The sequence below is a fragment of the Etheostoma spectabile genome, chromosome 3, assembly GCF_008692095.1.
Source record: "Etheostoma spectabile isolate EspeVRDwgs_2016 chromosome 3, UIUC_Espe_1.0, whole genome shotgun sequence".
NCBI lineage: Eukaryota > Metazoa > Chordata > Actinopteri > Perciformes > Percidae > Etheostoma > Etheostoma spectabile.
The window spans coordinates 19,026,520-19,050,976 of NC_045735.1; the positions used below are offsets into that span (position 1 = coordinate 19,026,520).

A 24,457-nucleotide genomic window follows, 5' to 3' on the forward strand; every position below is an offset into this window, starting at 1 on the left:
TATCTTTCAGTCTGCTTACCTTTAATGCAAAGCAAGATTATATTTGGCCCCTAGAATACAAACATAAATCTCACGGCTGACAGTAAGAGCTTGGATTGGTCACACATTATTCTTTTTAACCAAGATGTAATGTGCATGAACATCTGTAAAAAAGCAACTGCTGATTGCAGTGAAATTGAGATTTGCTGTTCGGATTTTGGAAATAAAGAGCTTACTTTTCAATTATTTGCTGTTTTTAGTGTGGAGAATTTTGTTGTTGTTGTTGTTGTCACTTTTAATTCTTACTGTAACAGAACATAAAGGTGTGGGTTTTTTTCTCCATAAATGACATTTCTGGGATTCTGGGTATTGTGTGACCAGGAGTATTGGTCAGAAATGTGATGTCACTGTTGTCTAGAGGAAGACCGAGAGGATTGCGAGAGACAAAGAGAGAGGAAGAGAGAACAAGCCGTGGTGTCTGATTGAGGTGTTTGATCCAGGTCATGCCGCGGTCTAATCATTGGAGCTGTGGATAGCCGCTGTTTTATAAAGGAGAGATGGTTGTGCAGGCCTCCTTTCCGGGACCTAATTCAATTGAAGAATAAATGAGTTCTGTTGGTAATTTAGAGATAACCTGCGCAGTGGCCGAGCTTAGAGGAAGATAAGAAACGACACAGACATGAAGACAAGAAAACGAGACAATTTTTCACCCTGCCTTTGCTAAATTAAACTTTTCCCATTCCCCCTCAAACTTTAATTAAAACACACACTTGCATGCACAATGTGCACACAGGTTCACACAGTAGGCGCTCATGCGGTCGCCCATCCACCAGATAATCCAACAGGAGCAATCAAGTAGTTTGAAAAGAAATCAGTAGACAGTGAGCGCTGAGCCTAACTGGAACATACTGAAGCTTCTCTATCCGCCCCCAATGTTGTTAAGATTAATCAGGGAGGTACACTCTGAAAGTCAATGGACCTTTGAGTCGTAAAACACAGAGGTGTAGTGGGGATAATTTAAAGGGTCAGGTCACCCCAAAACACACAAAAACACCTTACTTACTCCAACTGGTATCTTTGCAAGAGGATAGCTTGGGGTACTTGTGCAGGTTTTGATGTATCTTTTTGTGATTGCTGATGCTAACCCAATACAATGGAAGTGAATAGACCCAATCACACTGTTTGTTTAAAATAACTTTAGGTAGAAAACTTCTGCGTCCAGCAGATACAATTTAACGGTGCAAAGCCAAGGGGAACAAGGAAGAACTGGATATACTCTCATCTCCAACTAAAATGCATGTTTGATGCTTTTAAATCTCAACACAACGATCGCCGACCGGGCCAAACGCCCTGCAACTTCAGAAAACACATGCAAATAGACAACACACAAGCACAGTATGAAAATAACTTTGACAACGCATGTGCAGCATTTAGCAAACGAAATGCCTATACACACAACACAACCAAATGCATAAGCGCGATGCAAATAAATAACGGTGCAAAAAGAAAGGCACACAAACAACGAAAACAAATGCAACAAAAGACGCTGCGTCCAGATCGTCCAGGCCTCTAGAGGGAGCAGCTAAAGCTGTAAAAGAAGAGGACCAAATCTTAAAATGAATATGAATCTTGTTATGTCGCCTGTTAAGTATCTTCCCTTTTGGCCCTGTCCGCTCATCTGCTCTCTCTCTCTCTCTCTCTCTCGTTCCGTGGGGTCAAAAAATCCAGCTGATCCACTTAGATGCTCCCTCTAGAGGCCTGGAGAACTTCTGTTATGTAATCTGGATGCAGCGTTTTTTGATGTACTTGTTTTTTTGGTTTGTGTATTTTTCTTTTTGCATCTCGTTTATGTATTTGATTGGGTTGTGTGTATATGCATCGTGTTTTCTGAACGCTGCACACGTGTTGTCAAAGTAATGAAGTTGTTTTGTCTTTTTGCATCGCTTCTTTTTTCAGGGTTTGTGTGCTTTTTCTTTTTGCATTGTTTTTTATTTGCATCGCTTTTATATATTTGGTTGTGTTGTGTGTATAGGCAGAGCGTTTGCTGTGTGCTGCACATATGTTACATGTCATACTGTGCTTGTGTTTTGTCTATTTGCATGTGTTTTCTGAAGTTGCAGGGCGATTATTCTTTCGACCACCGTACACTGTCAGTAACTAATTTACCAGTTGGGTCAAACACTAAAAAAGCGGACAGCCCCCAGACTAGCAGTCGGTCCGACCGGCGGTGACATGTTGCAGTTCCTTATGTTAGATTTGGTTAGCAAAGCAACACAGGACAGAAAATGAGCTTTATATCTTTATATGTTACAGTTATGACTGAAAATGACAACAGAAGTAAACAAGTTTGCAGATTTCAAAATCAAATCAACTGTGATTTGTCTACCCAAAAGGGTTTTTAGTGTGATGTTACAGTGATTCAGTCTAAAGAAGTTTTGAATGTTTGTAAAACAAAACTTGAAAACAGGTAATTGTAATGTCAGGAGAGTATGCAGATAATCATTTAGAGAATTACTTTTTTGACTTTTTCAAAATATAATTTTCCTTTTTTAGAGATTTAGTATGCATAACTTCATGGCTCTTGTCAGATACCTCCGGGTGTGTAAGGCAAGGCAAGGCAAGGCAGCTTTATTTGTATAGCACATTTCAGCAACAAGGCAATTCAAGTGCTTTACACAAAATCAGTTAAACAGATAAAACACAAGTAAAAACAGTTAAAAATCACAAGCATTAAAACCGGTAAAACACATGAATAGACAGTTAAAACAAAGAGAAACATAAAACACAAGATAAAATTTACAGTGCAGCATAAAAATTTAAAGAAATGATTAGTCATTTAAAGAAAGGCAGCATCAAATAGAAAGGTCTTCAGCCTTGATTTAAAAGAACTGAGAGTAGCAGCGGATCTACAGGTTTCTGGGAGTTTATTCCAGATATGAGGAGCATAGAAACTGAAAGCTGCTTCACCCTGTTTAGTTCTGACTCTGGGGACAGAAAGCAGACCTGTCCCAGATGACCTGAGAGGTCTGGGTGGTTCATAGTGTAGTAGCAGATCAGCAATATTTTTGGACCTAAACCGTTAAGTGATTTATAAACTAGCAAGAGTACTTTGAAATCAATTCTTTGAGACACAGGAAGCCAGTGTAAAGACTTCAGAACTGGAGTGATGTGATCCAGTCTCTTGGTCTTAGTGAGGACTCGAGCAGCAGCGTTCTGAATCAGCTGCAGCTGTCTGATTGATTTTTTAGGGAGACCTGTAAAGACCCCGTTACAGTAGTCAAGTCTACTGAAGATAAAGGCATGGACAAGTTTTTCCAAATCCTGTTGACACATAAGTCCTTTAACCCTTGATATATTCTTAAGGTGATAGTAGGCTGACTTTGTAATTGTCTTAATGTGGCTGTTAAAGTTCAGGTCTGAGTCCATGACTACACCAAGATTTCTGGCTTTGTCTGTTGTTTTTAACATTGTTGTTTGAAGCTGAGCGCAGACTTTTAATCGTTCCTCTCTTGCTCCAAAACAACCACCTCAGTTTTTCCTTCATTTAATTTCAGAAAGTTCTGGCACATCCAGCCGTTAATTTGTTCGATGCACTTAGTCAGTTTTTGTATTGGACTATAGTCCCCTGGCGATAAGGTTATGTAAATTTGTGTGTCGTCCGCATAACTATGGTAACTTATTTTGTTTTTCTCCATAATCTGAGCCAGTGGAAGCATGTAGATGTTAAACAGAAGAGGCCCCAGAATGGAGCCTTGCGGAACTCCGCACGTCATATTTGTACGCTCAGATGCATAATTACCTATAGACACAAAGTAATCCCTATTCTTTAGGTAGGATTCAAACCAGTTTAGTACTGAGCCAGAAAGGCCAACGCAGTTTTCCAATCGGTCTAGTAGTATGTCATGGTCGACCGTGTCAAATGCAGCACTGAGATCAAGTAATACTAAGATTGAAATTTTGCCATTATCTGTGTTAAGGTGGATGTCATTAAAGACTTTGACAAGAGCCGTTTCAGTGCTGTGGTGTGGTCGGAAACCCGACTGAAAGGTATCAAAACTGTTGCTTAGTGACAAGAAATGGTTGAGTTGTTGAAAGACTACTTTTTCAATGATTTTACTTAAAAACGGAAGGTTTGATATTGGCCTATAGTTGCTCATTAGTGACTTGTCTAGGTTGTTCTTTTTTAAGAGTGGCTTGATTACTGCAGTTTTCAGGGCCTGTGGAAAGATACCTGAAAGAAGAGATGTGTTCACAATCTGTAGAAGATCAGAAGTCAAACAATTGGAAACATTTTTGAAAAGTCCCGTTGGTAGAACATCAAGGCAACAGGTCGAGGTTTCAGATGTTGAATAATGTCCTCCAGGTTTGTATGGTTGATCGTGTGAAATTCTGTCATATTGGAACTATTTTTGCTTGAACACTGTGACAACACATATCCTGGACTTGATATGGAGGCACTGACTGTTTGTCTAATCTTTTGAATTTTGTCTTTGAAGAAGGAGGCAAAGTCATTGCAGGCCTTGGTAGATAAAAGTTCAGATGCTACTGGTACTGGAGGGTTTGTTAACCTATCAACAGTAGCAAACAAAGCACGGGAATTATTATTGTTTCTAGAGATAATATCAGAGAAAAAGGACCTTCTTGCATTCCTCAGTTCCAAATTATAAATGCGAAGTCTCTCTTTATAGGAGTTATAATGGACCAGGAGATTTGTTTTTCGCCACCTTCGTTCAGCTTTCCTACACTCTCTTTTTTCTGTTCTCACCAGTAGGACATTTCTCCATGGAGATCTTTTCTTACCAGATACAACTTTGACCTTAGTGGGAGCAATGGCATCAATAACATTTGTAATTTTACAGTTGAAATTATCTACAAGCTCACTGACTGATAGCCCAGAGAGGGCTGGTGTGGAGGAGAAAAGCTGAATAAATGTGTCACTGGTGTTTTCAGTGATATACCGTTTTCTGATTATCTTTGTTTGGACACTTTTGGGCACAGAGATAGTGCCGTTAAAGAAAACACAGGAATGATCTGAGAGAGCAACGTCAGTCACCACAACCTTGGAAATGTTCAGACCTTTGGAGACAATCAAGTCCAGAGTGTGCCCCTTATTGTGGGTGGGCTCCGTGTAGTAGGTGAAGGGGTTGAAGTCGAAGGTGTGTTCAGGCTTTACGTTCTGCAAATTTTAGAGACAGTAGAATTGCACATAAAGCAAATGAAAAACAGAAGGCCTTTCTAACATCCTTATCCTATCATGATGTAGTTTTTTTCTTTTGATTTTGCAAATTTTACAAACATGTTTGATGTGTCATGATGTGTTGTGTATTGTGTGTTTGACTGCACTCCATGAACAAAGTAGAGGAGAGGCTGGGCACAAATAACAGTAAAAGGAGATCAGTCTGAGTAAAGTGCAACAACATATAGTGGGTATATAGTTGGTGCGTTGGCTGTTTTAAGGGAGGGTGGGGGTAAAATTGGCACAAATGATGACAATTTGCAATCAGACCTCACTTTGAAAAACTAATCTTTTGTGTTCTTTGGTTGAGTTGAACCTTCAAAGAGAAGGAAATGATTTCCGATGTCTTTAACATGGACTTGTTGAAGACGCACTCAGATGTGGCTGTTCGGCACAACAGATCCACAACACAAGATCATCAATCCAAACACACTGCTGCCAATACACACTCACACAACAGCCAGTCGGCCATGCGTAATGCCTCTTCCCAGTTTGTGTGTCCACACGGGATTTCCATTGGTTTTAAATTGTTGGTGATTACTTCAGAATATCGAGAGGCATTGTTGAGTTTGGGTTTATTGAACGGTTAAACAACTGAACAAAGGCCAAATTTGCTTCAGCTTAGAAAAATAAAAGGTTTAGCCATTAAAAATAGATAGATATACATAATTACACATGTGCACCCATACATTTATACCTACACACACAACAGCCATCCACATAAACCATTCATATGGTCCACATAAGTCCCTCAAATACGGTGAAATAAGATTTGCAACACTCCAAAAAAATAAAAATAAACATTATTTACAGTACATGCCAAAGTCAACAGCAAACTCCAGTCCACACACGTTGTTGCCTGTCATCACTGCTTTACTTTGTATCAATATGATATTTTTGTCTGTTAAAGCCGGTGAAAAGCTGGTGGCAGAAGTCATATCAAAATTGAGAAAAACCTCAAATTCACCAAAGCAAATATTAATCTAGACTTTATGGATCATCTGTGCGTCTGGGGTTTGAAACAAGTTGCCCACCGGGGTCCTCGCTTCCAGTCAGAATTACCCCGTCGCTGCTCCAGTGAAACTGAACAATGAAACATGTGGTTGTCAATGGTGCTGCGAGCCTCCACGTGATAGCACTTTGTAGATGGGACCATTTAGCGACTTGTCTTCGAAGCTGTTCCCCTGATTCCCACGCAGTTACTTAGTTTATCATCTACTCTCGCAGTTTGCAGTGCGATTGTTGGCGCCGACACTCTGCAATTAATACAGTGTCGATGCATCTCAAGCTGAGACGTGTAAGATCCCAGACTTCACAAACCAGCACAAAAAACAAGGCATTTCACTGTCATCTTTGAGTTCAGCTTTTGCCTTCAGTCTCTGAGGTGTTTCCCTGCATATAATTCAATAATAGCTGTTTTTCAAATAAGACTAACCATTGTTTTCAGCCGTCTTGCGCTCTGACGACGTTGTGATTTAATATGCGGAATGAATTTCAAATCCAGACTCCATGCAGCCTCATCAAATCTTGCTTATCCAAGTGGCACATTTGTCAATCTGAGCAAGCAGTAGGGATGAAATGACACTTTTTTTCCTTGAAATGAAATATAAAGCTGTGAGGTGACAGCTAAATCTTCGTTCAGTCTTGATGGACTTAACTGTACTGGGTTGCTGCTGTCAAGGTACGGATAAGGTTAGCTGTGTTTGCTTTGGACTCCGGGAGGAACTGTGTGTTTCCTGGGCTCTCTGAGAATAATAAAGTGTGTTTTTACTGCGTCATCTTGACATTTCTTTCTTTTCTTCTGTTTTTTCTTCTTCTGCCACAATCGAGCGGTTTCCAAAAGTAACAAACTGAGATGTCAAGTGTGTAAATGATTAAACCTGGTAGATTTACAGTGTCCTTTCCTAACTCTGTGTGCATGTAAAGGCATATTTTCTATTTGAGTCAAAACAAGGACAAATTCTTTCTCTGAAATGCACAAAAATGTATCCTCGGCTAGAAGTAACAATGGCGTTCAAAAAAAATTGCATTTTTCTGGGTCTGCACTGATTTTCGTTCCAAGGACTCGCACAACTTTAAATTCTGTGGAGGGTCTTTTTTTTTTATCTCCTCCTTCTCCCCCCCGTGCTCTTTCCCCTCACAGATTTCCCACCACAGATAATTGTCAGTGACCGCAGCAGAGTCTTGAGATTCCCTGGCAGTATTTAGCGGTGGAAGTAAGTAGCTTCAGCAGCTCTGTGAAATGCCTTTGAAACTCTGGTGTCTCTCTAAGCAATGTGTGCTCGGAGCGGAGAGGCGCTCAGCTGGGGTGATGGTATGCGTGCAGAATCACAATGGTCCCCCCTGATACGTGGTGTGAAGCAGATCTGAGTTAAGCCAGCTTCTCCAATTGAGAAGAGAGATTTTTCTCTTGTCTGTCGTAAAGAGGACATACCTGTACCTCCTCTTTTTTAACTTTAAACCCTGAGCCAGACTTCAGAGGGCAGGTCAGGGTTATATTCGCCCACCGCTGTCTGTTAGTGGGTAATATGCATAGCATACCAGTGCATATGGTACATCAGAGTGAAATAATATTCCAAAACACTCAAACTTGTGGACCCATCTTTCTTTTAAATACCATGTCAATTCCAATAAGAACACACAGAGACTTGAATCCACTGGTGAGGTCGCGCAAACATTTCTTTGGCTGACCTTTTCGGCAGAAATCTCAAATAGCTCTCTTCCTCATTGACTGTAATAGGCTTCAAATTGCGGTTTGAGGTGATGGGTCATATTTTTCCCAGTGGTCCTTCTTTGCTGTGTCAGCACTATGGATGTACAATAACACCTGGAAACGGCGTTCATTCCTATGAAAGTTGCTCAGTAGCACACATAAAATGACATATCGTGTAATTCCACTCAATGTATTGTACTGTTTGGCCGCTATGTCAAATCACAGTTACATACTCATGACTTTATTGCATCCATGTCTAAAGATTTTCATTGTTTAAATATTTTCCGACTTCCAAACCAAACTTGGAAGAGTGTCAGCAGACAGGAGGATATGTGTGTTTACTGTCTCTGCTCTAAACTGATGGAGGACAGACCAGATGGTTATCTCTGAGAGGGTTATCTCTGGTTCCAAGGAGCTTTATCGTATTTTCCTAAAAAAGTAGGAAGAGGTCATGACCTTAACCCTTGTGTTGTCTTCCCGTCAACCATATAACACTATAATCACTTTTTCGGACATTTTTGTCAGTTTTTGTGTGTTGTTGGGGCTTTTTTAAATGTTTTTTCCCAAAGTTATTTGATATTTCTAATGTTGACATTTTAAGCGCTTGTTAAGAAGGTCTATTTTTTATGATTAAAAAAAACAAAAACAGGTCAAATTTCACCCGTGGAAAACAACATGAGGGTTAAAATACATGTATGTATGATGTATGTTTTCTTGACGTGCTGCAGGTTGTAAATTATGGTTGTCATTTAGTGACATTTCATTTTGGAGAAATTTTGAGGGTTGGATCGTCTCTTCACCAACTCTAACTTAGGTAGCTAAGTAGTCACGTTACATTACCTACGGCACATACTGTACAGTGATGCAGATGGAATAGTACAGAAAATAACAGCAGTAATTAGCAGCTTTAAGATGAGAAATTAAAAGTCTTATTGATAGACTAGTCTACATCCCTGACGTTCAATTTCCAGAATTGCGCTGTTGCACTCTTGTCACTCTTTACCGCTCCTACCTTACCTTCCTCTTTCTTTGTGTTGTATTTTTAAAACTGCCCTGCCATATATTTCATATTTTATTACTTTGTGGTAATGTTTGAAGTTCTACCATGGACTCTGTAACATTGTTTGAGGAAAAAATGCCTTGGTTACCTTGTTTCAGGCCATTCCAGTGTGGTAGAGAGAGCCTGCAGGAAGACTCAGCTCCTTTTGTGCCAGTTCTCATTAATATTCAACAAGCTAAGTTGCCTAACTCTGATTGGCAAACAGCTAGCCAATGAGAGCCTGGCTATCAGCATCCGCAACTGGGCGAGATCATGAATAGTAACTTAAAATAGTAGCTTTTGTAAAGCTAAAAAATAGTAGCTTTTGTGATTGGCCTGATTTCTCCTCTTATTTCTTTTCAATGGCTATGGCTGACAGAGGAGGGAGCAGTTCATTTTCACATTCACCACATAACACAAACACACATGGACCTGACATATGTAAAAAAAGAAAAATGCAAGTAAAACAGTTTTGTGTGGCAGGGAGCCTTTAAACTCTCTGCAGGGTAAATCCAGACTGCTAGCTAGACTATCTGTCCAATCGGAGTTTCTGTTGCACAACTAAAACAACAGTTGAATGAACATGTTTCACCAAACAAGTGCCTTCCAGAGGCTATTTTGCAGAAAAAATGTATCCACACTGATTTATTTTGTATATAAGTCTTTGGGAAAAAGTCTTTTTGGGCCCCCTGGTATCACATATAGGACATGGTAGATGTTAGCCCACTGTTTGACTGGTATTTAAAATTGGCTTTTAGTCTGAAAACGACTTGTGTCTGATTTTGCACGAGTATTATAACCTGCAGATGCACTTGTGTTCCTTTTCTCAGATTAGACACAGATTTCTGCTTCATGTGGGGATTTGTTGTTTGAGACATTACCAGATTGGCGACACTAATATATTTTCTTTGCAGTGGAGGTGGGGATTGATCCAGAGAATCCCCGGTGTGAATTTTAAGGGTTTTTACTTCCACCTGTGCAATTCGGCATGCACCTACACTGTGTTATTCTCTTTGCCTTCCTCTTCTGTGGGACCAAGGGCTGGCTACAGGATGAAAGCATTTCACCCATCCATTGATTGCTCCCTCCACCATGTGTACTGCATCAAGTTATCACTGGAGTGTTTGCCTGAAATCTCAAGCACTGTGGAAACAGCCAATTGTGGAGTTCTTACAGGAGCCTGGCTCTCCATAAACCACGATGAAGTGCACATTATTGCCAGTCTGTGGAATCTGCATTCCAGTCAAGCAGTAGGGAGGCTGTGGCTGCCAGTGTAAGGCTTTTGGCTCACTTGCAGACATTATAGTCACTGAATATTGATTGTTTTTCCATGTGCATATACATATAGGAGGTTTCAAGCTTCTTGAAAAACAAATTGCCAGAAGAGAAGGCACCTTCTTCCCCTACATTAATTTGGATTAATGCACAGTGTGTGATCATGAACACATCTCCTCTACCGACTGTAAACAGGAAACATCAACATGTGATGTCATCTAACAGCCTGCTGGCATTCATCCACTCCACACTGAAAAACATATTGATTTAATTTGCAGAGAGCTTATTTTTAAATACTTTTGTCTGTAAATCACACAGAGTTGTTGCATGTATTACTGATGATCTATACAGTATTTCTTTTATACCTAGAACATCATCCGGAGTGCTGTTCTTGTAATCCACTTTTATTTCGGAAACACAACAACATTACTTAACAATTCGAGCTGTAACATCAATCGTCTTGTATCAGGCAAACGCAGACCCTAAAATCTGTTTTTCAAGTCATAATGGATAATATGAATCAAGTAGGCTATTCAGTGTGAAATCCCTGGAGTTGTTGCGTAATATTATTAAGTAGTTATCTCCCAACAAATAGAGGCTTAGATACATAAGCTGTTGTGGTATTAGTCTTGATCTACTCAGTTTATCTATTCTGTTTCCACAATGCAGTCTGTAGATCTGTTTCCACATTAAGGCTAATATGACACAGTTACTGTTGACTCCAACCCAGTACAACTCGGGGGCTATGGCTAACTAGCCAGGAGCAAAACCACCAATCTACATGAAATTACTAAAACTACTAGAAATGAGAACGTCTACTATAGATATGCTAGCTGTGCAACTGAAACCAGTAATGGTTACTTTACATGCTAGCTAGCTTTGCTGATATTTGTATATACCTGAACATATTGTCCTGTTTCTGAGAGTGCAATATGTCCTCTGAATTGAAATAAGCTTCTGAACAGATCATGTGAAATTATAAAAAAAAATTAGCTTGAGTAGCTTTGAGTGACTTGGGGAAAACATGATTTCAGAAAAAATGAAGGATCCACAGTTACATGCTCATTATGTTCATGTATTTATTTAATTATTCATATATTTCCCAACTTCCAAACCCAACTTGGTGAAGTGTCAGCAGACAGGTCTTTCCATTTTGGAGAATATGTTTGTTTACTGTCTCGGCTCTAAACTGATGAGGATAGACAAGATGGTTATCTCTGAGATGGCCATCTCTTGAGTCTTTTCCCAAGGAGCTTGGTCTGGTTTGACTTATGTTCCTAAAAAGCAGGAAGAGGCCACTGCCTCAGGACATGTTTGGTTGACAGGTTGCAGGTTGTTAATTATGGATTTCAATTTTTTTACTTTGGAGACATTTTGAGTGATGGATCATCTCTTCTCCAACTCTAATTTAGGAAGCTTTCTGTTAAAGTAGTCACGTGACATTACCTATGGCATATACTGTACAGGGATGTAGAAGGAATCGCACAGAAAATAGCAACATTAATTAACAGCTTTAAGATCAGAGTGTCGTGGAAGGTTTTGTCAGTGATGGCCAAATGAAGCTTCGTGAACCTGTGTCTTTATTTTCTGAGTCCACTAGGTGGCACTCTTGGTTTGAAGAGAAAGGCTTGAGGCATTGTGATTCAGTGTATTCTCAACCAATTGTTGAACAGAGAGCGCCATCTAGTGGGCTCAGAAAATAAAGACACTGGTTCACAAAGCTTCATGTAGCCATCACTTGTTTCTGTACAGCGAGAGAGGAATTGTTGGAAGGGAGAAGTAAAAGAATGACAGGCTGCAAACTGAATCACGTTTTAATTATTCCCTGCAGATAATAACAAAGTGACAAGAACAGTTTTCACAATGTATAAATCAGCTCCAGTTTTCCCATTACAAGAGTTAGTCTTACTCTTTTGAATTAAATATACTCTATTGAGAATTAATTTCCCCATTGCAACCTTACCTATCTGCCCCTAGTATATGATGCTCACTTCTGTTGTACACAACAAGAAGTGAGTACATACACTACCGGTCAAAAGTTTGGGGTCACTTTCCATTGCACTTAATTATAGACAGAATACCAGCTGAGATCAGTTGCATTGTGTTTTTTTTTACCAAAGCAGCAGTTTTCAGATTACATTATGTGCTCACATAATTGCAAAAGGGTTCTCCAATGTTTTCTAGTTTTTTAAAATGATATCAGATTAGGAAACAGAATGAGCGTTTGGATCATTGGATGACTGGTTGCTGGTAATGGGGAATGTATAGATATTGCATTATAGATCGGCCACCCACTCAGATCAGCTGTTATTCTATCTATAATGGAGTGGTATGGACATTTGTAAGTGAGCCCAATCTTTTGACCAGTAGTGTATATGGAATATGATGGAATTTCAGCATCAGAGTTATCCATAGAAACAAGGTGGATTCATTGAGTGACTGATTGTCTCTAACACATCCTCATGAACTGGTCCTTATGAAATCGTACGAAAATGTTTGCACACCATAACGTGTGATATCCCACAAAATTCGGAGACCGCCGGCTGGTCACGTGACCCCGGCGGGCTAGGAGCTCCAAGCTACAGACCTCGGATGTATCAGCGGTAGATACAGAACACTGCGGGCTGCCGGTTTTGGCGGACATTACGGTTAAATTTAGTCCCAAAAATATGAGCGTTTTGCTGGAATGAAAGTAAAGATTAGACACTAAAACAACTGGTTAAGATTAGGAAAAAAGATGGTGGTTTGGATTAAAATACTCATAAGGAACATGCATGTCCTGGGTAGAAGCCCCTGGAATTGAACTCCACTCTCTGGCTTAAAAGTTCTGGATGTCAACACCCACCCATCTACAGTAATGTCCTCTCTGCGTGTTTAGCAGCATTCTTATGAAGTGGCCATCAATGTAGTGAATACGACAAAAAAAAAAAAAAAACGTGGAATGCTTACAAAATACAGTACTCAACTTTTCATTGCTTTTTGAACGAATAGTTAATGAGAACAGGCTGAACATTTAGGTGCTTTCTAATTAAAGCTTGGATGATAATTTTGAGTGATGACCTTGATGACTTTATGTGTCTATGTAGAGGAGAACATCCATGTTCATCTAGTAGTGTTTTAAAGAGTGTCAGAGCAATGTCGGCTGTATGACAAAGTATTCATAATCACCAGATGTTGTTAGGATATAATCTCCATCAAGACATTCAGAATCATTATTAGACATCCAGATAGAATAAACTGAACACCACGCCTCAGATTTGTGAAAATAATCTCTTTCAGCAAATATTTTTAAAGTATTTTTAGCAAATTTTCAGATTTTCAGAATTCTTTACACAGTGACCCTATGTATGCAAATCATACATTTTATACAATTCAACTTTTAGCGTACTTATCTGAGAATGCCATTGCATGTCGTACCCAGAGAGGCCTCATATGTGGACTCTCACAGAGCAAAGTTTAGACTGAACCTGGAAATGATGTTGATGTCTTTACATTATTATGGAACAGATGATCAATCTTCATAAAGCCGTGGTTTACAGATCATCTCAGTTAGCGTTGGTGAAGTCTAAATCAACGACGTTTCATTTCCACAATTGTTCATGTGCCACTAGAATGGATTCCTTGGTAATTGGGTCAACGGATTGGTAATCCACAAAATAGAGCTCTCAAAAAATGATAGAAAGATACCCAACAAAGACTCAGTGGAGGGGAAATAATAAATTGGAAAGTCAGACAGGAGACAAGTGCTTTACAAATGAATATTGAATAGTGACTTCATATTCTTTTGCTTAAATCCAGTGAGTATAAAGGAATGCGCTGTGATTTTTCCAGAGAGAATACACACAGTCTAGTCCAGGAATATAAATATATTGTATTTCAGATCCAACACTCAACCCAACAGAGGTTATTTAAAAAATCCTACATTTGAGTGTGTATGATCCTTGAGATGACACACTTGCTTAGCAGCGGGGGCCGTAGAAGGAGCCGGCCTTTGGGATGGGATCTGCAGACTCATCAGTCCAAGTGTTGCTAAATTGAAAACCTGCTCTTGAACATATCCAGACGGACTGGGTCTGTTACTCTGTCAGCTTTAAACCCGGCAAAGGAAATTACAGCCGTGACCTGGTGGCACTTGCCAGGGAGAGACACTGAGAAGTAATTTTGCTTACACGCAGGAGAAGGTAATAGAGGGAGGACGAGATGGAGGCAAGGGTACAGATCTGTATAAGCCCTGCCGTTCACTCAGTTTAGTACGAAGAGCAGCCATTAAATTAACATTCAACAGATAGAGGAGTTCAACTCGGGCATGAAAGGGCCCGAGAGCAAGAGAGTGCCTGCTTAAGCAGACTGGGAGCCCTATCACCAACTCTGCATGGCCAGCTCTTTTTAAGGGGCCAAAGCAGACTGTCCCTCTCCGTGTCACGGAGCATTCATTACGTGAGTTGAAACTCGCGGAAACTTTGCAAGAAGCAAATGAGGAAGTGAGGTGACAAAGTATAAGAGCGCCATAGTCCCTGTAAAGAGGCAGGTTGGGGGGGTGGGGGGTTGGACAAACAAACACAGCACTTCCAATCAGGAAACTGGGGTCCATTTCCGGTGTGAAACCAAAAGTCAACTGTCATTTTGAATCTCGTTAGCACTGGAGAATAGTCTGGATACACCACCTATCTATTCTTTGATAGAGAATCTGGCTTGTTTGTGTTTCTTTAAACCAATCACAGCTGTCCTGGGCGGTGCTAAGCCCCAAATGCAGAGATAGTGAGAGGGGGGAACATTGCGCTGGATGTCCGGCTTTATCCCGGCAATGCACATCCACTGATCCAGACACTTTTTTTTGGAAATTAACCAAAGTTGATTAAGTTGACAGTCTGTGATGCAATGGCTTCTGTGACGTCACATTATGTCTTTATTTTAATATTTTGCATGAGTCATTGTAAGCCCATCCCTGATGTTTAACTAGCACTGAGTACTTGTGTTGCCTTATCTAATTCCGTTTCACAACCGCTACTATGACTTTAACCCTCATGTTGTCTTCCCGCCGACCTGCAAATTTTAGTTTTTCTGGGTCAAAATGTCATATGAAAAACCTTTTTATCCACGTTTTGGTCGTCTTTTTCGACTCTTTTGTGTCTTTCCCCCTATGTTGTTGTCTTTTTTTCAACATTTGTGGACTTTTTCTGAGCTTTTTTTAAATGTTTGAAAGTTTTCTTTACATTTGTCACATTTTTGACATTTTTGTCACATGTTTTCGACGTTTTTGTCACGGTTTTTTTTATCGTCGTTGATCGTTTTGGTTGTCTTTTTTTGACTCTTTTGTGTCCTTTCCCCCAATGTTGTTGTCACTTTTTCAACGGTTGTGGACTTTTTTTGAGCCTTTTGAAATTGTTGTGTTTTTCCCCCCCAAATTTTGAAAGCTTTTTTTCTTTTTCATTTTTCACTTTGTTGACATTTTTATCACTTTTTTCAGCGTTTTTTCACATTTTTGTCACGGTTTTCTTTTCTTTTTTTAAACATTTTAGTCACCTTTATTTACATTTGTCTTTTTTGACATTTTTCTTTTTTTTATATTTGTCACACAAAAGTTCTTTCATCAACTATTTTTATTCTCCAAATGCTATAAAATTGACAAAAAAACACCCAGATCCAATGAAAGTAATAAAATTATTATTTATCTTGTGAGGAACGTTGTAGGGAACCATCTACGTTACTTTTTTGGATGAAAGAAACTCAAATTTCTGATATAGAAACCTTTTTAAAAAGGGGTCAAATTTGACCCGAGGACAACAGAAGGGTTAAAAGTACAGCCATTACGTTAGATAGAAAGGCCATATAAATTAAGCAGAGATACTGTTCACTTCAAACCTTCCCATCTTGAAAAAGTAAAACAGCAGCCCATGGGACAAGTATATGATCCTATATGGATATATTTTCTAATTAAAGTGATCCAGTTAACAGGCCAGTGGGCCGGATGGAAGGAAAGTTATGTAGCTTTTAAAGTAAACTACTGCATCTTGACAGCAGCTACCGGCTTCCTGAAGTTAATAAATGAGTGCAATTCACTTCCTGGAGCGATGTTGCGGTTTATTCCCCCATTAGGAGGCATTGGTCCACCCATTCCAATCATTCTTTAATTACAACGCTTGTTATTTAGGCTGTCACAGGAGGTAATACCTCGTGACAGCAACGGCATCAGTTTGGCAGCCTGCAATCTCATATTGATTGACAGGGGCTTTGGTGGCGCTTGTCGTCGCTTCATCTACCCCGCCGGACGCAGCGGTGCACCAGACATTTCCAGCTGATGTCAGCCTGCTCACGTGGAGATCTCCAGCTTTCCTTGCTAATGTTTCCATGCTATGTGTTTTATATGTTATTGAAGGCTTGTGATATCCCTCAACGTACCATTGAGTCAAAAAAATGTTTACACAGAAAACGGAGGAAGTGGCTCAGCAGACGTTTATTCAACCATGCAGCAACATCCATCTTAGTCTAGATTGTATCTGTGGCTGTCTGAGAAAATAAAACATAAGTTAAATAAACGTAATGAAATGTATATGTTAAACAAAACCCTAAAATACTATTATAATATGATGTTACACTCTGGCCTCAGGTGTTTCTCATGGTGGCCCAGCAGGTCCACGGCAGTTACGTTCATAATGAGCTTGGTTTCATCCTAGTAAACACATCCCATGTGTTAACAATTTGTTTTTTAATGAAGTGCTGCCCTCTGTGGAGTGATTTAGAACGGCAATCACAAATCACAACAAGCCCCCCCGCCCCCATCGCCATCGGGCCCCTATCTCAGTTTGGACACATGGGCTCTGAGAGGTGGTGCCGAGACAGACCATCAGTGTTAATCCGGGTGCAGGCCTCTACTGTGGAAACGAGGATGACATCAGGAACCCCAAACTCCCAGAGGAGACAGCTCTGGAAACATTAAACTTTAACAAGATTACCATGTCGGGGAGGAGTGGGAGAAGGAGACAACACAGCATGTGCCACTTGGAGTTGGCAGCCAGAAACACAGATTTATGAACTCCATTAAACCACATTTATTTCTCTTTATTGGGGCCTGCAGCATTTACCCAATCTGGAAAAAGGCTAGACAAAAATAAATTAAAAAAAGATCTCCTCCAGATAAATGACTAACAGCCCGGGCATTTACTTCCACATAAGGTAGCTGTACAACTCATGAATAGAGAGATAACAGCAACTAGACACCTTGAATGTTTCACTCGGCTGGGCCACTGGCTACTTGTTCAAGCCCAGCAAGAAAACCAGTCACTGTGGTCTTTGGAACAGGTGGCCGACTCAGACTGGCATCGGCGGTGTGGAGCTGGCGTGGGTTAGTAGCCAGACTCTCAATCTGTCCACTTGAAAACTCCCCAGTATTGCTGGAAAATAGCATGGCCCCTGTGGAGGCGATAGCAATTACAATTTCTGATGGGAGAGAGGGAGAGCGCCAGGAGCCACATCCAGTCTTGGAATGGGATCAGACTTACGACTGGAACATTCTTACAATGCGCCCCTACACAAACCACTCCTCTTAATGCCATCAGTGAGATGTCTTATACTTTCAGGCTTTTCTGTACCCTTCCTTATTAGTGTCTACTGTCAGATTACCAGGGGCGGCGACTGTACATTGAAAGATATCATTAAGCTGGGAATTGTCTTCCCTGTGCCAGTGTCTGATGAACAACAACAGGCCTAAGCAGGTACATGGCAGCGGTCTGCTCACAAAAAAAGACAACAACCCTGCTTCCATTTAAATCCTGCATTGCCGCAGTCTGTGACAGATTGGATTTGGTGGGCACAGCCCACTCCAGCTGGAGTAGGCTCACCCTTTGGCCTCTCACCTGAACTCTTCCTGTCCTGGTATGTGTGACTAACATGTTCTGTGGGAGTCGGGTAACACTAGAGCCCACATGTTCTGGCACATGAGATTACATTGTTTTGGATGGTCCAGATGTTGAATTTCTGTGTCATTTTGCATGTATGCAGCAGATTGAAAGTAATCAATTTTTCAGGCCGCGGCTTCAGCTGATCAGTGGCTTTTTTGCTCCGTAGAAATGTTGCCAGATCTTTCCCTAAGTAGTAAACACCCACCCACCCCCCTTGTTGGGAGCATGCATACAAATCTGTAGGCTCTGCCTGAGGAATGAATACGTAATAATCACACGCAAAGCACTTATTTACCTTGTCCCCTGAATCCAGTGAGGCCTCTGGCTGGCTGCATGTCGGAACTCCTCAGCAAGCAGAAGAACCTGCTGGGTAGAAGATGCACTCAGTCAAGAATGCCGTCTTGACGGATAGTCAGGGAAACATGATTCTCCGTGGACTACCAGCTGACACAAACGCAATACCACATAGCCTACGAAAGCTGACGTAGGGCCTTTGACTGTACTCTGTGTTCGGATGTACTGTGCAGCAGAGAAAAAACACAACAGCTCATACATCTGGGGGAGCTCAGCGAACTCTAGGGAGTAGATGTGACAAGAATGAAGATTGCCGCCATCACGTAGGGAGCTGCAGCCTCCAAAACGCCAAGGTCAAGTCTGTGGGCTCATATGAGCCACAGTGGTGGACTGACAGCACACAGACAGCTGCTGCATGGATGGCGGCATTGCATTTATTGAAAATCAATAGCAATATTTCAGTGGCAGCTATGACACAACAACAACCTTTACTCAATAGAGTGTGGTCAGGATTCATGCAGGTATTCCAGCGGTGAAAAATCAGAGGGGGTCATAGGGTTTATACTTTACAGACATTCTGTTCTTTTGTTCTTTGATTTTGGTGTCACCTTTGTAATGAGAGCTAATGTTTCACTTTAAATGTTAGACCATGCTCTTTGTGGCTTTTTTACCATTGTTTTGCTTCATCAGCGGAGGCAGAAGTTCTTTCTAAGGAATTTCAGGGCTGTTTGTCTTCAGGTAGTTTTTATGTTTCTGTGCCCACTAGTGGACAAAAGCGATACATGTAGCTTTCTGAAGCACTACCACAATGTATAAATACTCTATTACAGCTGAGGCCAGCATCTAATTGTTTACTTTTGTAAAACACACAAGTAGGCTTTTTATATCACAATGTAGGCCTTGCTATAATTTTTTTTAATGAAAATTAAAAAAAAATAATAATTCTGTTTTGAAATGTAGCGTTGCTGAAGTCACAATGTTTAGCCTAGCCTGGGTGATTAGCCTGAAATACTACAGCAAAGTAAAAACACAGCTAAATTCTGCTTTTGTTAATGCTTTTAATCAACGGTTTTAACTTTTCTTATGTTTTGTCCCTTTTTTCAACACCACTTTAGTTTTACAGTTATTTTTGGAATTTATCGTAAATGTACCTAATTTTTAGAAAATGATACCTAATGTTTGAGTTAGAAAAGCAGAAATTAGGAATTATTTAGGCTAAAATGAAAGGACTGGATGTTGATGGATAATCACAGAATGGAATATGTCAACTTTTACCCAATACTATTTCAAAACCACTTCAATTTTTTTTCAAATGCTATAAAATTGAACTGAAAGAAAGTAGAGATTTGTGCATGCCAAAGAGCATTGTGTGGAATCAATCATGTTATTTTGGGGAATTAAAAAGAACATTGACATAGGAAAACGGGTCAATTTGACTCAAGGACAACATGAGGGTTAAGTTAGTCTTAGAAATTGACAATCCAGTACCATACATCACATAATGGAAACAAACTGCAGGTGCAGCTTTTGTGAAACAAAGTAGTTCTGTCGGGTTTGGCCAGCTTCACACAATCCTCATCACAGCTCTCGTACAGTAGCTCATATATGCAAGAGAGTCATGCAGAAGGTCAAATAGACCGATAATTGTTTACAGAAGTTATTATAGATTCCGGCCTCACCTGTGATACAATATTTACACAGTGTTTAAATTGTATTTATTTATTTGTAGAGGGGAATACTTCCCTTAGTGTAGGGTGACCAGACGTCCCCGGTTTCCGGGGACAGTCCCCGATTTTGGCTACCTGTCCCCGGCTGGATCTGTCCCCGGAAATGTCCCCGGTTTTCACTGTGACTGAAAGACCTGAAATTGGAATGAAAGAAAGAAAGAACTGACAAAACGTAGCCAATAATCGCACACCCTACACACGCGGGCTCCAGGGAGCCAGAGCCAGCGGTGCTCAGAGAGGTTTTAGAAGCCGTGTGTTACGATGCTAAAATCACTGATTATTTACATGGAGTCTGGTGGGCTTAGCGAACGCAATTTTTATGTTTTAAAAATGATCTTAATCTTTAACAGAAAGGTGGACCTTCTTAGAAATCCTTCCCATAATGTTGTCATACACTTAGAATATTAATCTGAGTCTGTTAGCAGCTAAACGAGCACTTTTATGAACGTAAATACAAGCTGGACAATTATCCTATTAACTTACATTGCAGCGATCTCGTTTTAATATGCATCATGTCAAAGGAAAATATGTCCTCAATAGTTTTTGTTGTATCTGATTCTCAAGGAGCTGTTGCAAAAACAAGCCTTGAGCAGTAAAGCAGAAGCTGTCAGTAGACATTACAACATTATGAAATATTGAGACTTTCCATCTTGAAATATTAAGACTTTCTATCTTGAAATATTAGGACTTTCTATCTTGAAATATTAGGAATATTAGGACTTTATATTTTGAAATATTAAGACTTTCTATCTTGAAATATTAGGACTTTTTATCTTGAAGTATAAGGTTAGATTTTTTATCTTGAAATATTAGGACTTTTTATCTTGAAGTATAAGGATAGATTTTTTATCTTGAAATATTAGGACTTTCTATCTTGAGGTGTAGTGGAGTGGAGTAGGAAGTAGCAGCAGGGGTGGGTCTAGGATCAGACCTTGGGGGTGGCTCAGCCCCTAATAAGAACAGCTCTAGGTCTAGTGTCCCCGTTTTAAGTTTTACAAAAATAAAAACATTACTTGTTTTGGAGGTAAATACGCTTCTGAGCTGAAAATGTCCCCGGATTTTGTCTGAGAAATCTGGTCACCTTACCTTAGTGCAGGTAAATGTGTAGTGAATGCAGCCTTGGCCTGACCCCCCCAATCAGGAATAGGCTACATAAGTCACCTGTGCTCCTTTGTCCTGTCTCTGTGTCCTGGTCTGTCCCTGCTGTCCCTAGTGGTTGTTGCCCTCAGGTATGTGAAAGACCAGTGATGGGAAAAACGGCGTTATACAATAACGGCATTACTATTTTCAGTAACGAGTAATCTCATTGATTCCTCTTCCCATCTTAATAACGCTGTTACCGTTACTAGATCCCTGAGCCGAGAGGCAAAGTCTTCTTTTCTTCCTTGGTTAGTGGGACATGCACGAGACCAGCGCATCAGTGCTAACGATTGGCTGAGGTTGAGTACAATTTCATGGTGAGCCAATCAATGGTAGAGTTGGGTGGTCTTACTTTTTTTGTAAGAAATAACTAGTAACTGTAACTAATTACTTTTTAAGAGTAACTTGCCCAACACTGCGTGAAACACATTTCATGAATTTCCAATTTAAACAGCTGGTTGTTCATCACAAGTCAAGTCAAGTTTATGTCATCCATGAAAATGGAAATTACAGTGCACACACTCGCCATCTCACCCACAAAAACTAGAGAACAAAATTCAATTACACAAATACACCACGATATTATAAATACATACAATTTAAAAATAAATAAATAAAAACTTATAAAAATGTAGGTTTAAAGTGCTTGTTTTGCTGTCTTTTAGTTTACCAGGAGAATCTTGTTGTCCATCAGTCGTTTGGTGTAGTTTTGCCCATTTCTTATTTCCAACATTTGGTTTTGTTTTGCCCTTTGGTTGTCTTATTATTTTCATTTCAATTTTAAGTTTGACTTTCATTCATTGTTCTTTTTGTGTGAGTTTTCGTTATATAGCAAACTAGGTTACTGTATATATTTGTTTGCGTGTTTCTCTCAGAGCAGGCTGCCATCTTGTTTGGATCCCAGGCACCCACGGCGAGGTTCCTTCACTGTTTTAGTTTGTGAGTAATTGCACAGGGATACAATATCGACTGTACAGGTTTGCTGTGAGGATTGCTCTGATTTGCTGTGTTGCACTTGAGCTGAGTGGCGGTGGCACACCGCAACACTCCACAGTGCAGTCTGCCTCTCAAGTGACATCTGCTTGGTTTGGTTACAGGTTATTTTGGGCTTAGTTTTTCAGTTTTTCATTTTTACCATTTTTGTACTAAAGAATAATTTTACCCCACCAATTTCGAAAGTTTTGTTTTTAAACTTTTTCTTTTCTTTCAGCAGTGTAAACCCCGGTCTAATTCTATTCATCTTAGAAATTAAAAAAAATTTGCTATACTTTGAAACGTGCCTCTCCCTCATCATAACGGACCTGTGTGCCTTCCTCTCTAGTTTCATCAGTTGATCAATGTTCACACAATATTTCCTAGTGTGCAATTCCATAGGTGGCGTTGTCGGCTCTTTCGTTCAAATTCCCCCCCCTTATTGGTGACCTTTGCCATATTTATACATTTATGACACAGCATATGTAAACTGTATATGTTTGTTTTATTCTTGATTTGCTTGTGTGCAAAGTTGCCGCACTGTTGCGTAAAAGTCTCTCATAACAGTGAGCTCTAATGTTGTCTAACAGTATGAAAAATGAACACTATGATTGGACACTTCAATCAATAGAAGTTGTGGTTTTATTATTTTTACATGTTACACACCTTCCTGTGCAGGGAGTTGTCCTCTTGCTAGGACGAGAGGACAACTCTCAAAGAGGTGTGGATAAAAATGGTGCTAGTGCCACTGTTGGTGGGTGTGCAAGCAGGAAGAAGCAGACATTCAGCATGCACTAACTCATTCCCCATGCCTATTAGTGTTGGCAATCGACTGCTTGTTTTTCACCAAGGACAAAGCCCTCTTCATGTTGTACTGCCTGTTTGCAGCGTGGGGGAATTTCCAAAGCATTACTTTCATAGGACTAAGTCACTGGCATCAGGGAATACTAACAACGGTAATTTGAGTCTCTGCTAAAGATTACAACAGCAGCACAGAGGCTGAGCACAAGCCAAGTTTGGGCATTAATATTTATCAGTGACTCATTGACACATTTGAATGTCATGCTCGCCAGATCGCTTCATTTTCTCAACCCCTGTGACAGCTGGACTCCGAATTCCATGCTTGTCTTCCCATTATTCAAAAGATCCCATCCTTTGGATTCGGCAGGAACTCTGGTTCACTCCACCGCTTCAAAACAGAGGAGAAAAAAATCTTTTAAACACCGGATTTTTGTATGCAATCAAAAATCCATGTGTTGTTGGTTGTCGTGATGAACTGCAACTTTTATTTGATAGATTTGACCTTGGTAGCTCGAGGGATTTTGCAATTTCTTAACTCGTTCTTAAATACATTCCCTGCAGTAATTGAATCATCAGGCACCAGTTATCTGCTACAGATGTACTATCTTACTAGGACTCGATTTGAAGGGCTTGGCTTCTGTGAAAAACATATTTTTACTCCCAGTGCGTCAGAAAGCATCACATCAGGTGCTTTTGGTGTTTGATATTGACACAAAAAGTCTCCATCAGCGTCTCCGTCAGACACAGTGCGCCTTACAACTCATTTGCGATTGGTCGGGACTCTTGGCGTCACTTTTTGGTGCCGATTTGGCGTCATTCAAAGAAAACGTTCATTTAAAGGACATGCAGCACAATAACGCGAAAGTTGGGTTTGGGGGAAAAGATGGTTGGTTACGGGAGATGAACTGCCCCCCCCCCAGCCCCAACCTACCCCCTAACAAAATCTACAGTATTTGATACCACTTCTGTTTCCCTACATGCGTCATCTTCCAGTGCTACGGTTCAAGCTACAAAGGACTGGAACTTTGCTCTTAATTCGTCACATACACACTGTACAATATAGTTACGTTTAATTTATGCATATGAACCGCCAATCTTGTGGTTGAGGGGCAACCACTCTACCTCCAAGCCACGAGCCACCCTACAGTATGCCCGGTGCGTTCTATGCAGACGCTAAAGGGAGTTCTCTACGTTGCTATCTGACTCTGAGACCCTTCACCAAAACAATGAATACATGCATGTGAAGATTGATTAAGATTCTTTGACGCAAAACTTGCATGCTGGGAAACGAAAGCTTTCATTTTTGATGATTCTCCAGCTATATAAAAAGCAGACAAAGCACTCAAGACTGCTCGCCAGATGGCTCACCCTACCTGCATGTGT

The 24,457-nt window shown here is 40.3% G+C and overlaps 1 protein-coding gene and 3 long non-coding RNA genes across 5 annotated transcripts in view; 1 reads left to right on the plus strand and 3 right to left on the minus strand.

Moving 5' to 3' along the window:
- nectin1b (nectin cell adhesion molecule 1b) overlaps nt 1–24,457 on the plus strand; it is a 208,161-nt gene that overhangs the window by 130,656 nt on the left and 53,048 nt on the right. The window lies entirely within an intron of this gene.
- Nucleotides 1–24,457, minus strand: part of LOC116673846 (uncharacterized) — a 352,638-nt gene that overhangs the window by 111,785 nt on the left and 216,396 nt on the right. The window lies entirely within an intron of this gene.
- LOC116673880 (uncharacterized) lies at nt 1,149–22,580 on the minus strand. Its single transcript, XR_004327896.1, has 3 exons — nt 22,570–22,580; nt 7,892–7,895; nt 1,149–1,286 (listed from the first exon to the last, which is right to left on the minus strand). It is a non-coding gene; the product is annotated as an uncharacterized LOC116673880 (long non-coding RNA).
- On the minus strand, nt 10,133–14,810 carry LOC116673886 (uncharacterized). Its single transcript, XR_004327899.1, has 3 exons — nt 14,734–14,810; nt 13,935–13,939; nt 10,133–10,147 (listed from the first exon to the last, which is right to left on the minus strand). It is a non-coding gene; the product is annotated as an uncharacterized LOC116673886 (long non-coding RNA).